Below are 7055 nucleotides of genomic sequence, written 5' to 3' on the forward strand. Positions count from 1 at the left end.
CATACCAGACCAGTTAGACCGGAATTGTCAAATCGGACCTGTTGATTCGGCTCTCTCACACCGGGCCTGTCCGGCACACTGGGCATATCACGCCGGGCCACCGGACCTGACACACTAGACCTGTCACGCTGGAACAATCACACCGGGACTGACACACCGGACCAGTTACACCAGCACTGTCACACCGGACCTGTCATTCTGAACCTGTTAAATTGGACCTATCACATCAGACCTGTCACACCGGGCCTGTCACACCCGACCTGTCGCACCAGACCTGTCACACTGGGCCTGTCACACCCGACGTGTCACACTGGACCTGTCACAACTGACTTGTCACACCAGGCCTGTCATACTGGACCAGTTACACTGGTTCTGTCAAACTGGACCTGTCACACTGTGCCTGTCACACCGGGCCTGACACACCGGGCCTGTCACGCTGGGCCTGACACACCGGGCCTGTCACGCTGGGCCTGACACACCGGGCCTGTCACGTCGGGCCTCTCGCACCGGGCCTGACACACCGGGCCTGTCACACCCGACATGTCACACCAGGCTAGACACACCGGACCAGTTACACCGGACCTGTCATGCTGGACCTGTCACACTGGGCCTGACACACCGGATCTGTCACATTGGACCTGTCACACTAGGCCTGGCACACCGGGTCTGTTACGTCGGGCCTGTGACACCGGGCCTGACACACTGGATCTGTCACGCCGGACCTCTCACACTGGGCCTGGCACTCCGGACTTGTCACGCCGGACATATCACACCGGGCCTGACACACCAGACCACTTATACCAGAATTGACAAACCGGATGAAATACATCGGAACTGTCACACCGGGCCTGTCACGCCGGGCCTGACACACCGGGCCTGTCACACTGGGTCTGACACACCGGGCCTGTCACACTGGGCCTGACACACCGGGCCTGTCACGCCGGGCCTGACACACCGGGCCTGTCACGCCGGGCCTGTCACACCGGGCGTGACACACCAGACCAGTTACACCAGAATTGTCCAACCAGACCTTTTACATCGCAGCTGTCACACAGGGTCTGTCACACCGGAGCTGTAAAGCCGGACATGTCACGCCGGGCCTGTCACACTGGGTCTGTCACACCAGGCCTGTCACACCGGGCCTGTCACACCAGGCCAGTCACACCAGGCCAGTCACGCCGGACCGATCACACCGGGCCTGACACACAAGACCAGTTACACCGGAATTGTGAAACCGGGCCTGTCACACCGGACCTGTCACACCGAGTGGGTCACGCCGGGCCTGACACAACAGGCCTGTCACACCGGGCCTGATGCACCGGACCAGTTACACCAGACCTGTAAAACAGGACCTGTCACACCGGACCTGTAACACCAGGCCTCGCACACCGGGCATATCACGCCGGGCCACCGGACCGGTCACAGCAGACCTATCACACCTGACTTGTCACACTGGGCCTGAAACACCGGACCAGTTACACCGGGCCTGTCGCACTGGACCTGTGACACCGGACCTGTCTCGCCGGACCTGTCACACCGGGCCTGTCACACTGGACCTGTGACACCGGACCTGTCTCGCCGGACCTGTCACACCGGGCCTGTCACACTGGACCAATCACACTGGACCTGTCACACCGGGCCTGTCACACTGGACCAATCACACTGGACCTGTCACAATGGACCTGTCACACCGGACCTGTCACAATGGACCTGTCACAATGGACCTGTCATACTGGACCTGTCATACTGGACTTGTCATACCGGACCTTTCATACTGGACCAGTTGCACTGGATCTGTCAAACTGGACCTGACACACGGGGCCTGACACACCGGACCAGTTACACTGGAATTGTCAAACCGGACCTGTTACATCGCAGCTGTCACACAGGGTCTGTCACACCGGAGCTGTAAAGCCGGACATGTCACGCCGGGCCTGTCACACCGGGCCTGACACACCGGGCCTGTCACACTCGACATGTCACATCGGGCCTGTCATGCCAGACTGTCACACCAGGCCTGACACACCGGAACAGTTACACCGGACCTGACATGCTGGACCTGTCACACTGGGCCTGACACACTGGATCTGTCACGTCGGACGTCTCACACCGGGCCTGGCACACCTGAACTGTCATGCCGGACCTAACACACTGTGCCTGACACACCGGGCCTGTCACACCCGACATGTCACACCAGGCCTGACACACCGGACCAGTTACACCGGACCTGTCATGCTGGACCTGTCACACTGGGCCTGACACACCGGGCCTTTCACACCGGGCATGTCACGCCAGGCCTGACACACTGGGCCTGGCACGCCGGGCCTCACATACCAGACCAGTTAGACCGGAATTGTCAAATCGGACCTGTTGCTTCGGCTCTCTCACACCGGGCCTGTCCGGCACACTGGGCATATCACGCCGGGCCACCGGACCTGACACACTAGACCTGTCACGCTGGAACAATCACACCGGGACTGATACACCGGACCAGTTACACCAGCACTGTCACACCGGACCTGTCATTCTGAACCTGTTAAATTGGACCTGTCACATCAGACCTGTCACACCAGACCTGTCACACCGGGCCTGTCACACCCGACTTGTCACACTGGACCTGTCACAACCGACTATTCACACCAGGCCTGTCATACTGGACCACTTACACTGGTTCTGTCAAACTGGACCTGTCACACTGTGCCTGTCACACCAGGCCTGACACACCGGGCCTGTCACGCTGGGCCTGACACACCGGGCCTGTCACGCTGGGCCTGACACACCGGGCCTGTCACGTCGGGCATCTCACACCGGGCCTGACACACTGGGCCTGTCACACCCGACATGTCACACCAGGCCTGACACACCGGACCAGTTACACCGGACCTGTCATGCTGGACCTGTCACACTGGGCCTGACACACCGGATCTGTCACATCGGACCTGTCACACTAGGCCTGGCACACCGGGTCTGTTACGTCGGGCCTGTGACACCAGGCCTGACACACTGGATCTGTCACGCCGGACCTCTCACACTGGGCCTGGCACTCCGGACCTGTCACGCCGGACATATCACACCAGGCCTGACACACCAGACCACTTATACCAGAATTGACAAACCGGATGAAATACATCGGAACTGTCACACCGGGCCTGTCACGCCAGGCCTGTCATGCCGGACTGTCACACCAGGCCTGACACACCGGAACAGTTACACCGGACCTGACATGCTGGACCTGTCACACTGGGCCTGACACACTGGATCTGTCACGTCGGACGTCTCACACTGGGCCTGGCACACCTGAACTGTCATGCCGGACCTAACACACCGGGCCTGACACACCAGACCACTTACACCGGACTTGACAAAATGGACCAATTACTCCGGAACTGTCAGACCGGGCCTGTCATGCCGGGCCTGTCACACTGGGCCTGACACACCGGGCCTTTCACACCGGGCATGTCACGCCAGGCCTGACACACTGGGCCTGGCACGCCAGGCCTCACATACCAGACCAGTTAGACCGGAATTGTCAAATCGGACCTGTTGCTTCGGCTCTCTCACACCGGGCCTGTCCGGCACACTGGGCATATCACGCCGGGCCACCGGACCTGACACACTAGACCTGTCACGCTGGAACAATCACACCGGGACTGACACACCGGACCAGTTACACCAGTTCTGTCACAACGGACCTGTCACTCCGGGCCTGTCATACCGGACCTGTCACACCATGCTTGTCATATCGGACCTGTCACACCGGACCTGTCACACCGGACGTGTCACACCGGGCCTGTCACAACTGACCTGTCACACCGGGCTTGTCACACCCGATCTGTCACACCGGGCCTGTCACACTGGGCCTGTCACACTGGACCTGTCACGCTGGACCTGTCACACACGACCTGTCACACCAGATCTGTCACACCGGATCTGTCACGCCAGACCTGTCACACCGGGTCTGTCACACCCGACCTGTTGCACCAGTTCTGTCACACCGGACCTGTCACTCCGGGCCTGTCATAACAGACCTGTCACACCATGCTTGTCATATCGGACCTGTCACACCGGACCTGTCACACCGGACGTGTCACACCGGGCCTGTCACAACTGACCTGTCACACCGGGCTTGTCACACCAGATCTGTCACACCGGACCTGTCACACCAGACCTGTCACACCAGGCCTGTCACATCCGACCTGTCACACCGGGCCTGACACACTGGACCAGTTACACCGGACCTGTTACGCTGGACCTGTCACGTCGGACCTGTCACACAGGGCCTGTCACACTGGGCCTGTCACACCGGGCCTGACGCACCAGGCTTGTCACGCCGGGCCTGACACACCAGGCTTTTCACACCGGGCCTGTCACGCCAGGCCTGACACACCAGGCCAGGCACAATGGGCCTGACACACCAGACCAGTTATACCAGAATTGTCAAACCGGACCTGTTGCATCGGATCTCTCACACCTGGCCTGTCACACCCGACTTGTCAAACTGGACCTGTCACACCGGGCCTGTCACACTGGACCTGTCATACTGGACCTGTCACATCGGTCCTGTCACACCGGACCTGTCACACCGGGCCTGTCACGCCGGGCCTGACACACCGGGCCTGACACACCGGGCCTGACATTCTGAGCCTGACACACCGGGCCTGTCACGCCGGGCCTGTCACACCAGGCCAGGCACACCGGGCATGTCACACCGGGCCACCGGACCTGACACACCGGACCAGTCACACCAGGCCTGTCACGCCCGACCTGTCGCACCAGACCTGTCACACCCGACCAGTTACACTGGGCCTGTCACACCGGACCTGTCACACCGGGCCTGTCACACTGGACCTGTCACGCTGGACCTGTCACACCCGACCTGTCGCACCGGACCTGTCACACCGGGCCTGTCACACTGGACCTGTCACGCTGGACCTGTCACACACGACCTGTCACACCAGATCTGTCACACCGGATCTGTCACGCCAGACCTGTCACACCGGGTCTGTCACACCCGACCTGTTGCACCAGTTCTGTCACAACGGACCTGTCACTCCGGGCCTGTCATACCGGACCTGTCACACCATGCTTGTCATATCGGACCTGTCACACCGGACCTGTCACACCGGACGTGTCACACCGGGCCTGTCACAACTGACCTGTCACACCGGGCTTGTCACACCCGATCTGTCACACCGGGCCTGTCACACCGGGCCTGTCACACTGGACCTGTCACGCTGGACCTGTCACACACGACCTGTCACATCAGATCTGTCACACCGGATCTGTCACGCCAGACCTGTCACACCGGGTCTGTCACACCCGACCTGTTGCACCAGTTCTGTCACACCGGACCTGTCACTCCGGGCCTGTCATACCGGACCTGTCACACCATGCTTGTCATAACGGACCTGTCACACCGGGCCTGTCACAACTGACCTGTCACACCGGGCTTGTCACACCAGATCTGTCACACCGGACCTGTCACACCAGACCTGTCACACCAGGCCTGTCACATCCGACCTGTCACACCGGGCCTGACACACTGGACCAGTTACACCGGACCTGTCACGCTGGACCTGTCACGTCGGACCTGTCACACAGGGCCTGTCACACTGGGCCTGTCACACCGGCCTGACGCACCAGGCCTGTCACGCCGGGCCTGACACACCAGGCTTTTCACACCGGGCCTGTCACGCCAGGCCTGACACGCCAGGCCAGGCACAATGGGCCTGACACACCAGACCAGTTATACCAGAATTGTCAAACCGGACCTGTTGCATCGGATCTCTCACACCGGGCCTGTCACACCCGACCTGTCACACCGGGCCTGTCACACCTGACTTGTCAAACTGGACCTGTCACACCGGGCCTGTCACACCCGACTTATCAAACTGGACCTGTCACACCGGGCCTGTCACACTGGACTTGTCATACTGGACCTGTCACATCGGTCCTGTCATACCGGACCTGTCACACCAGGCCTGTCACACCAGGCCTGACACACCGGGCCTGTCACGCCGGGCCTGACACGCTGAGCCTGACACACCGGGCCTGTCACGCCGGGCCTGACACACCGGGCCTGACACACTGGGGCTGTCACACCCGACATGTCACACCAGGCCTGACACAGCGGACCAGTTACACCGGCACTGTCACACCGGGCCTGTCGCACCGGACCTGTCACATTGGACCTGTCACACTGGACCTGTCACACCCGACCTGTCACACCGGACCTGTGACACCGGGCCTGTCACACCAGGCCTGTCATACTGGACCTGACACACCAGACTTGTCACACCGGACCTGTCGCTCCGGGCCTATCATACCGGACCTGTCACACCGGACCTGTCACACCGGGCCTGTCACAACTGACCTGTCACTCCGGACCTGGCACAATGGACCTGTCATACTGGACCTGTCATACTGGACTTGTCATACCGGACCAGTCATACTGGACCAGTTACACTGGATCTGTCAAACTGGACCTGACACACGGGGCCTGACACACCGGACCAGTTACACTGGAATTGTCCAACCAGACCTGTTACATCGCAGCTGTCACACAGGGTCTGTCACACCGGAGCTGTAAAGCCGGACATGTCACGCCGGGCCTGTCACACCGGAACTGTCACATCGGGCCTGTCACGCCAGGCCTGTCATGCCGGACTGTCACACCAGGCCTGACACACCGGAACAGTTACATCGGACCTGACATGCTGGACCTGTCACACTGGGCCTGACACACTGGATCTGTCACGTCGGACGTCTCACACAGGGCCTGGCACACCTGAACTGTCATGCCGGACCTAACACACCGGGCCTGACACACCGGGCCTGACACACCAGACCACTTACACCGGACTTGACAAAATGGACCAATTACTCCGGAACTGTCAGACCGGGCCTGTCATGCCGGGCCTGTCACACTGGGCCTGTCACACCGGGCCTGTCACACTGGGCCTGTAACACTGGGCCTGACACACCGGGCCTTTCACACCAGGCATGTCACGCCAGGCCTGACACACCGGGCCTGGCACGCCGGGCCTCACATACCA

This window comes from Carcharodon carcharias, chromosome 7 (assembly GCF_017639515.1).
Source record: "Carcharodon carcharias isolate sCarCar2 chromosome 7, sCarCar2.pri, whole genome shotgun sequence".
NCBI classification, from domain to species: domain Eukaryota; kingdom Metazoa; phylum Chordata; class Chondrichthyes; order Lamniformes; family Lamnidae; genus Carcharodon; species Carcharodon carcharias.